At 45.4% G+C, this 10,744-nt stretch overlaps 1 pseudogene; it reads right to left on the reverse strand.

Moving 5' to 3' along the window:
- Positions 1-10,226: 10,226 nt before the first annotated feature.
- Positions 10,227-10,356, reverse strand: LOC117056222 (annotated as a pseudogene).
- Positions 10,357-10,744: the final 388 nt, after the last annotated feature.

The raw sequence follows: 10,744 nt of genomic DNA on the forward strand, positions 1-10,744 counted from the left end.
CACTTTATGTACCTCCATAAAGATAAAATTTACAGTATGTGTAGCAATTGTTGTTCAGTCGTTCAGTCGTGTCCGATTCTTCGTGACCCCATGGACCAGAGCACGCCAGGCACGCCTATCTTCCACTGCCTCCTGCAGTTTGGCCAAACTCATGCTAGTCGCTTCGAGAACACTGTCCAACCATCTCATCCTCTGTCGTCCCCTTCTCCTTGTGCCCTCCATCTTTCCCAACATCGGGGTCTTTTCTAGGGAGTCTTCACTTCTCATGAGGTGGCCAAAGTACTGGAGCCTCAACTTCAGGATCTGCCCTTCCAGTGAGCACTCAGGGCTGATTTCTTCAAGGATGGATAAGTTTGATCTTTTTGCAGTCCATGGGACTCTCAAGAGTCTCCTCCAGCACCATTATTCAAAAGCATCAATTCTTCAGTGATCAGTCTTCTTTATGGTCCAGCTCTCACTTCCATACATAACTACTGGGAAAACCATAGCTTTAACTATTCAGACCTTTGTTGGCAAGGTGATGTCTCTGCTTTTTAAGATGCTGTCTTAGGATGCTGTGTAGCAATTAAAGAAAACTATATTAAAATGATGTATAGGTGGTATCTAACTCCAGTAAAACTAGCAAAAATGTACAAAACTAAAGAAAGTAAGTGTTGGAAATGTAAAACAACAGAAGGGACATTTTTTTCATATGTGGTGGGACTGTAAAATGGTAACGAAACATTGGGAAATGATTCACAATGAAATGAAGAAGATGTTTAAAATAACTTTTGTTAAAAAACCAGGAGCTTTCCTACTAGGTATTACAGGAGAGGATTTGCCAAGATCACAAAAGAACTTGTTTATGTATGCAGCTACGGCTGCATGAACATTATTAGCAGAACATTGGAAAGAAGAAGGTGTCCCAGCTAAAGATTGGCAAGTTAAATTAATGGAATATGCTGAAATGGCAAAATTGACAATGAAATTAAGGGGAAGAGACGACAACGAATTCAAGGAAGAATGGAAGGACTTTATTGCATATATTCAGAAGCAATGTACATTGGTTAATACATTAGCAGGGTTTTTAAGATTACTTGTAATTTTATTATGAATGGATAATAAGTAATTCAAATGGTTATATAAATTTACAATGGACATGTAGTACATTGATATACAATGGAACCAAGGAAGGGAATAAGGGGAGGTCAATTTGTTTTGGTTTGGTTTTATATTGTTATTTGTTTTATTTTTGGAAAATTAATAAAATGTTATGGGGGGAGGGAAGAAAGAAAGAAAGAAAGAAAGAAAGAAAGAAAGAAAGAAAGAAACATTTTTAGATGTACACCCGTGGTATTTTAAATTGGGAGTCCAACTGTGTAGGGTAAATGTAGCCAACAGATCTTTGAAAACAGATGTGTTATGCAGATAAACTCATCAGGGAGCCAAGATTGGCTGCAGCTCCCAATCATGTAAATACTTGGGCAAACGCAAGTTTCCCCTGCACAGTCAGAATGTGTGAAATGACCCATTTTAGCAACTGTTGTGGACATCGACTGAGCAATGCCCAGGACAGCACTGCAGAAACACATCAACTTGACTGGCATGTGAGTTTCCCTCCTCTCTTGATTTCTATCCAGTTCTGAATCCAAGATGGTACACCTTAATATAATATTGCAGGCCCTCCAAGTGTTCCTATTTTCCAGGGACAGTCCCAGATTTACAAAAGTCATCCCGGTTTCTTGTTTGATCCCCGAATGCCCCGCTATTCCTTAGGAAGTCCCCATTTTCATAAAAGAAATGTGGGAGGGTATGGCAGGATGTCCCTATTTTCATTGGAGAAATTTTTGAGGGTATGGAGTTATGCGACCCTGAGCCAAAGAGATAAATAACTATACCAACCTTTAGAAAACATCTGAAGAGACAGACCCAGATTTACAGAAGTCATCCCAGTTTCTTATTTGATCCCAGAATGTTTCCCTTTCCTGGGGACATCATTATGTTGGAGGGTATGGAGTTATGTAACCCCCCCCCAAACCAAGGAGATAAGTAACTATACAACCTTTAGAAAACTTCTGAAGGCAGCCCTGTATAGGGGAGGTTTAAATGTTTAATGTATTATTATTATTATTATTTTATATGTTGGAAGCTGCCCAGAGGGGCTGGGGCAACCCAGTCAGGTGGGTGGGGTTTAAATAATAAATGTGTTGTTGTTGTTGTTGTTGTTGTTGTTGTTGTTGTTGTTGTTGTTAATAAATAGAACGTCCCTATTTCCATCGGGGAAACATTGGAGGATATGAATGTTGTCATAGTTTAGCTCAAATGGAAACGGTCTTTTACTCTCAAGGTACCCAAAGTATGGGATGGACTACAGTGCAGTGGCAATCAGAAGTCCCTGGGTTCAATCTGCAGCATCCTCAGTTAAAGGGCCAGGAAATGATCTCTGCCTGAGACCTTAATGAGCTGCTGCTCTCCAGATCAGGTTTGGGGCATCTGTGGCCCTTCATATGCTGTTAGACTACAACTCCCATCATCCCTGACTATTGATCATGCTGCCTTAGACTGATGGGGGTTGGAATCCAATAACATCTGGAGGGTCTCCTCCTGGCATAGATCATACTGTGTTGGATATAGCCAAATAATCTGGGATAAGGAAGCTTCCTTTATTCATCAGTCCGGTCTGCACTGAAGCCAGAGGTGTAGAATTCATATCGGAGAGAGTTCTCCATTCACACCCTGGCCATCTCTGTCAGAAGGCTTGCTGAATGGCAAACCTACTCAGTATAGCAGCAGGGACTGGATGAAATAGCCAAAGGGAAAATGGGAAGGAGAGATCAAGAGGGCTGGTTCATTTCACTCATCATGGAATTGAATGTATAGTGTTCATCCCTAGTGTGCAACCTTGCAGTAAGGTAAAGGTAAAGGGACCCCTGACCATCAGGTCCAGTCGTGTCCGACTCTGGGGTTGCGGCGCTCATCTCGCTCTATAGGCCGAGGGAGCTGGCATTTGTCCGTAGACAGCTTCCGGGTCATGTGGCCAGCATGACAAAGCTGCTTCTGGCGCACCAGGGCAGCGCACGGAACCGCCGTTTACCTTCCCGCTGGAGCTATCTACTTGCACTTTGACGTGCTTTCGAACTGCTAGGTGGGCAGGAGCTGGGACCAAGCAACGGGAGCTCACCCCGTGGCAGGGATTCGAACTGCCGACCTTCTGATCAGCAAGCCCTAGGCTCAGTGGTTTAGCCCACAGCGCCACCTGGGTCCCTAACCTTGCAGTACTGTGCCGCAAAATATTTCCTAGCTTCACGTTCTTAGCTTCAAACAAGACCAAAGTGATCCAGGTTATTTTTCTTCATTCTAGAATGAACCAGGCATCCCTTCTGTTTCCTTTAAGGTTTGCAAAGAAGGAGTTTATGGCAGGCCGTGCATCACAAAGAATAAAGAAAAGAAAAAGTTGCGTGTCTGTTTCAAAACTGATGGAGCAATATGATCATTCTTAACTTAGCCCTCACCTCGGAAATTAGACGTCTCTACCTTTAAGCCTCCACAGTTAACAGGGTTTAAAAGCTTTCAAATAAATTGCAAGTGTAAACCATTTAAAAAGTTAGCAATGAGCCTGATGAGATGTGAAAGTTACATAATTAACTTTGGTGAGAAGTTAATTTTCTCTGCCTCTTAGTTTACATAGAAAGCGAATTTATTTATTTTTTTCATTTCAGGAGGGGGATTTGTACGGATGCATCATTTGTATTCTACCTATAAAAATAAACATTGTCTATAAAATAGCTGATCCTCACATACCTTGTCAGAGATATAGGGCGTATTTTTTTTTTAACCCTCTTGTTTAAAAGGGGAATTTCATTCAAAAGTCTTTGGTGCAAGTAGGCAATACTATTAACCCGCAGGCTGTAGAAGAATGAGATTTTCTAACAGAAATGTGAGGTTCATTTTATTTGCCTTCTGCTCCTTCAGACTTCAGAGTTCACATTTATGAGCAACCAAGTCTAACAACTTACTTTTTAATGGGATTTGAAACATAATTATAAAGGTTGGTTACTTGAAGATGAGGCTGTAAGAACAACAGAAGGTTATTAATATATTGCTTTATAAACCTTTTTTAATATTAAAATACACACACACACAAAACCTTCTACAGCAACATTAGTGAAAAGTTAATCCTAATTTAAATTGAAAACTAAAAAGGAATGCCTAGGAACAAATATAAAATTTAATTCCAAAGAGGGGAGATCTATAAATTGCTGCAGCTGGCATATAATAATGACAAAATATCAGCAGATTCTCTCTTAATCTATACACATTCTTCTTCTTTTTTTAAGGTAAAACTGAAGCCAAATGAGTGGTTGTTGCTAAATCCACTGCATTTCTTTCTGTGCAATGCACAATCTTCTCCAATGCCTTGTTTTTCTGGGAAGCTGCTCCATTCATAGTATGGCTGTGTCCCAAAGAGAGCCAACTCCTTAAGATGCAAAACAATTCAGATGCAAACCGGAACCTGCAGATGAAGGAGCAAACTTGGTGAAGAAAGGGACGGAGCCAGTTACAGCAGTGCTGCAGATCTTATGACTTTGCAGGTGAGAATAAAATCCTTGGGATCAAAGATTAAGGATGCAATCCTATACACCTGAGGTAAGCCTCACAGGCTTCACTCCCAGGTAAGGCGATATAAGATTGCAGCCTAAGTAATATAGTTCCAGCTGTCTGTATGTGCACAAACCCACTTCTGCATAAAGAGGAGGTGGGCTTGCGGGCATCACGCCCCTTCCACGCCCCCAGGGGCTGGGGGCTTCCTGACCACGTCACCGCCAGGCCGACCAATCTGGTTGACCCGGGGGCATGGCCAGCACCACTTAAGCTGGAACACGGCCAGGAACCCTTCCTTTTTGTTCCTGTTCCCCAGCTGCATCGGTTTGGGAGCCCACCTGCCCTGTAGGTTTTCTCTTGACCTTGCTATGGACGTCGGTTGGTTGCCGTTGAGGGGCCTGGTAGGAATTTTCCCCACTTGGCAAATTGGCACCAGCCGTTTGGTTTTTCGCCTACCTCGTAGCAATTAGTCACAACTTCCGGTTTGGCGGTTAGGCATTGGAATATCTCTGTAGAAGGGTGGAGGGGAGGTTGTGCCATCACCTGCCCCGCAATTCGAAGGGTATTCCGTTAAAGGTTTCCGGGCGCGTCACCCTGTCCGAAGCCTAAGGAGGTTAGGGCATAAGGCACGGCCCTATCGGTGGCCCCAGGGGGATGTCCTAGTCAATATGCATCACGGGGCTCCTTACTGGAGGTTAACCCTTCACAGACTTCCAGCACACGGGCTGGGGTCGCATATAGTAGGTTAGGGTCAAATGCTTAAGACAATACCGCTCAACATCTATAATCAATAAAGTTGTGGCCTTTTCTGCCCATTTAACCTTATATTATGTGGGGCGGGTCATTGCCATGCAAGAGTCTCACCATCATTCCTCCTAAAAGCCACCATCAGGAGCAGGGCAATAGCAAGGTCAGGGTTACTCCGGCATGCTGGTAGAGCCAATGCACCACTCCTACTGGTGTGCCAAAATTGCCCCGAGCTTTCATCTCTGCTGCACCATCTCTGTATCCAGCAACAGCATCGATGCCAGGAAATTGGGTCCTTGGCACCCCAACCATTCCTGGGTGTTCCAACACTCAGTGCAGTGAGCCAGGGCCAATCTCACCCACTCCCTGATACTTCCCTGTCTAAATGATAGGCTGTATTGAAGTAGAGGTCAGCTACATGGGCACCAAGATAGCTTTTTCGTTGCTGCTATTGCTGTGGAAAGGTTCTCTGCTCCAGCTGGAAGATTATCAGCCTCTTGTGGCACAACTCTTGCTAGACTGGACCGCTTCAGATTGCAGATGAAGACTGCATATTTGAATGCTCCCTTGTATCCAAAAACAAAAGCCATCCCTGCACATTCAAAACTCGAAGAATGAAATAAGAACAGCTCTGCTTGATTACGCCAGTGGCCCATCTTGTCCAGTATCCTGTTCTCACAGTGGCCAACCAGATGTCTATGGGGAGTCCACAAACAGGACCTGATCCCAGCAGTATTCTCCTGTCTATGCTTCCATCAACTGGTATTCAGAAGCATACTGCCTGTGACAGTGCAGGAAGAAGATATCCATCAGGGTTCATTCCCATTGATAGCCTAATCCTCTGTGAAATTGTATTTCCCCCTATTAAAGCCTGCCAAAAGTTGATGGCCATCACTGGCACACGACACCAGTGGTTGTCAAGCCATTTCATTTGTGGTCATTTTTGTTCAGAGACTTAGAAGCAATTTCCTCCTCATGAGAAAGATAAATTGCTGTTTGAAAGGGATCGATCTGTTATGTATTTTAAATTCATCTTCTTACTGTTTCACAGTTGTTGTGGAATGCTTGGTGCTGATGACGCCAAGGTTGCAGGTTCAACTAATTACCTGGTCCAGAAATACCTGGAGGACCACATATCCCCCTTTCCTGTTGCTCATTTTGTGTTAACGTTATCTTGAAAAAAAAAATTAAGGAACTCTCACACACTTGCCCATTATTGTGATGGCCATAGGTAAAGGTAAAGGACCCCTGGACGGTTAAGTCCAGTCAAAGATGACTGTGGGGTGTGGCACTCATCTTGCTTCAGGCCGAGGGAACCAGTGTTTGTCCACAGACAGCTTTCCGGGCCATGTGGCCAGCATGACTAAATCGCTTCTGGCATAACGGAACACCGTGACGGAAGCCAGAGTGCACGGAAACGGCGTTTACCTTCCTGCCACAGTGGTACCTATTTATCTACTTGCACTGGCGTGCTTTCAAACTGCTAGGTTGGCAGGAGCTGGGACAGAGCAATGGGAGCTCACCCCATCTTGCGGATTTGAACTGCCAACCTTCCGATCGGCAAGCCCAAGAGGCTCAGTGGTTTAGACCACAGGGCCACCTGCATCCTGGTGATGACCACAGCAGATTGCTAGCCAAGTCACCCAACAAAATGAAGGCTGTCATTTCCCAAAATTTCTAAGGGAAAAAGAAGGGACAAACAAACTGACAATACACACACAGCCCTTTTTCATCAGTTATAAAGAACCACAATTGAGGGCACAAGTCGATTTCCCCCCCATATGCATCTTATCTCTTGTATTCTGGTCCTCACGCAGAACTGCCAGCAAACTTTGTTATCTGTGAGCTGCTGTTGACGCAGTTCTGCCTATCTGGCACACTGCTGATGTGCAGCATGACCTGTTTTCCTGGCTGTGACAGGTGCTTCTATTGTGCTGACATTAATCATGCTGCAAAAGTGTCTTGGAACATAATGTGAAAAGATGCAGCAGCAAAAAGGGGGGGGGGGATGTGGCAGAAATTTGCTCTGGAACTCTGATTTCCAGAGGTGGAAATTAATTCTTTATTTGCATTGTTGCCGGCAGGTACATTGCATTCAATGTCCATGCACAGTCTCATCACCAGCTGTAATTGAGCTTAAGTGTGTGCAGCTGTATCTGTTCAGCCTCATTCCTTGCTACCTTCTCCTTCCCCTTTGTTGTGTCCCCATGGACAAAATTTAGATTGTAAACTGTACAGAGTAGGGACTAGTCTCTCGCTTTCCTGCTCCCTCCTTCCCTCCCTCTCATATTAGCACCATTCAGGGCAGGGGCGTCTTACCCATAGAGGCTAGTGGCGTGGGGCACCAGGGCACCAAGTTCTGGAGGGCGCCAGGGAAGAGGCGGAGGCTGGACGTGGCACCTCCCGGCATCAGCTCGCCACCCTCACCTGCCTCCGCCATGCCATGCCGAAGCAGCACCGCACCCAGAGCCTCCGTCTGCCGTGGCCACCACAGCACGAAGCGGCCAGCTGAGCCGGGAGGCGCCGCATCCAGCCTTCGCCTCTTCCCTGCCCTGCCAGAGGAGCCGCCCTCCAGCCGCTGCCCACCTCCTCCAGCCCTGCCGGCAGCGCCATCCTGCCTAAAAAAACTATGGGAAATGGGGGGGCGCACCAGAGGGAGCTTTGCACCACAGTGCCAGATATGCTTAAGAAGGCCCTGATTCAGGGCCTAGCTACACAGAACTCTAATTGCCTTTTTTTTTTTTTGCAATCCTACTCCTCCACGTTTCATCAGGGGTGTGTGGCGGAATAATGCCTGGTTCATCATGGGTTAACCTATCACTCCCACGTTAGGTAGGTGTTCCCTGGGAGGCGGAGCTAGTTGGCATTCTAAAAGGAGGGGGAACAACCTTGAAAGGCAGTTGGGGGTTTGGCAGTTGGGGGGATGGAGGTTTAGAGAGAGAAAAGGGGAGGTTAGGCTTTGGGGAATGGGAGAAAATGTCATTACCATTGCTAAAGGGATGCGGGAAATATTATAACAAAGCTGAATTACATGAGAAGAAGATTTGTACCAGTAATAACCTGAGACATCCATGTTTTCAAGTTACCTAATAAAGTTAAATGTGCTTAAATGTTCGTTGACTCTGGCAGTGTATCAGTAGCTTAAGAGGTGTGACGAAGAGGAGAGAACAAAGCTTTCCTGGGGAAGAGGAAACTGTTTGCTTCTTCTCCTGTCATACAGAGGGCTGGACAGTGAAGCCAAGTGTGCCACTTATTTGCCTAAAGGGAAGGCAAACTGCAGTAGTTGGGAACCCTGGTAGGGAGATCCCACAGGTGGCAAGAGGTTTTCAAATGTAGAGCCCTGAGGTACCCCAGAGACAACTCCCATATGAACACTGAAGGATTCATCCTAGTTGTCAGTGAAACCTAGGGAGTGTCTCTGTTGGGGAAGTATTGAAAGGGGAGGGAATAGGATCCCTCACAGGGTGCATTTGCTCCACCCATGCTTAGGAATGGCACTGCAAGATTCCCTCTTCTCAAAGGTCAAGGTGGGTGCATTGCAGGGGGGTGGTCAGTTAGCTTTCTAAGCCAGCTCTGTTCCACTTTCTCCTTCTTGGCTCAAACTCTACTGACTTCCATGGAACAAAATCAGCACGTTCTCTCAGCAGTGTCTTGGAGCAATTCTCAGAGCTTATAGTCTGGGATAGATAGTCAAGAATAAAACCCACTCATTGAGCGCTGCATCTGACCAGTCAAAGGATTTTTTTTTTCTGCAGCTGTTGGCTTCTAAGCAACAGGAGTTTTAGCTACAGAGACGTATTTGTGAGAAGCTCCAAGGGATCTGTGGCCCAATCATCAGAATATGGAGGAAGAGGTGCCTCCTTGAGGTTGAGGATATGAGACTCAGTTCTGGCTGCCAGCATATCCACATGAAAAGGACTGAGAAGTGGCTCCGTCTCCTCCTCCATGGAGTTCATCTGCATCTGAAGATTTCTGGTCTAGTGCCATGTCAATCCTCGACAGGGTCAGGTTCCACATCAATCTTCGGACCATCAATCAAAGATGCTTCTACATCAACTTAAGTTTCTCTGCTCCCGATTTCACATGGATGAGTGTGTGAACCAACTTTCAGCCCAACATGAATGAGAGCCGGCCCACTGAAATGATATGGTAAAGCACCTGTCTCAGGAAGCAAAAGCACAAGGGGAAGTTCCCCACCTACCCCACCACTCCCCCTGCCACCAGAATACCCTCCTCTCTCAGGTGAGAGGGAGGCATTCCAGTGAGCCCCAACACCTTGAGGAGTGTCCTAACTCTCACCAAGTACAGTGAGAGCCATGCCATTCCTGTTCACAGTATTACCACTCATTTTCCCCACCCCTGGGGCTAAGAACGGAAGTCCAGTGGCAATGTTTTGAGGAGCACTCTGGCTCCCACTGAGTTCAGCAAGGGGGGGGGCATACTGGCGATGGCAGAAAGTGGGTGGAGCACAGCAGAGGAATGGAACATTTCTGGTTTGCCTTGGGTGGCAAAGCAGGACAGGCCGCCCCTGACTGTGGCAAAAGGGAAAATGTTTGTGTTAGTGACTTAAGGCAGCATGAGAAATAGACAAAGGGTTGTTTGCCCGCATCCTAATCCTTTTTTAACCTGCAGCATCAAAGGGTAACTTGAATGTTTTGATCTACATCTCACAGACCAGAACTTTGATGTCACCGAAGGTTACCTCAAGCACAATTCGGAGATGCTAGTTATCACAACAAGCAGTGAGGCATCTTCAGAGAACGATATGTGAACTGCCCCAAAAATGAACAAGGATGGGGGGGGCAGTGGGAGAGCCATGGTAAGGTTTGCTTTTTTGCAACTACCAGTATCTACTACTACCATTTTTTTTTTGTTTTTTTTTCAATTTAAGTAAGTAAGTTAATTTGCAGTCGAGTTTCCCGCATTTGGGGAAATCGCAGGGGTCAGCACACCCGCAGTGCAATGGATGAGCCTCACCCTGGGAAAACCTCCTTCATGATCAAGGTGTCTCCCCTGCCAGGTAAGTGTTTTTTTTCAATTTAAAATCTCTTTATTTCTTATCAAATTATACAGCGTAAACGAAAACAGTAACAAAAAATACATGTTGCAAGAAATTGCCAAATCATTACATCTTATACAATTCCCCATCACTCCCCCCCTCCCTCCTTGGTTCCCTCCCCTCCCCTCCCCCCTTTACTTCACAGTCTACCTTACATATTGTCTATAGTATCCTTTAGTCCATTCGCACATCCTTATATCTATCCAATTTTCCTTTTATCTTGTTCGTTTGGATCTTTACCATTCTGCCAAGAGGTTGGCTCTCCCCACATATAATTTAAAATAATCTTTAAGTGATTTCCAATTCTTTTCTCTCTCCGATTCACTTTTTCCTTGTAATTCCTCATATTTTACTGCC

This window comes from Lacerta agilis, chromosome 12 (genome assembly GCF_009819535.1).
Source record: "Lacerta agilis isolate rLacAgi1 chromosome 12, rLacAgi1.pri, whole genome shotgun sequence".
NCBI classification, from domain to species: domain Eukaryota; kingdom Metazoa; phylum Chordata; class Lepidosauria; order Squamata; family Lacertidae; genus Lacerta; species Lacerta agilis.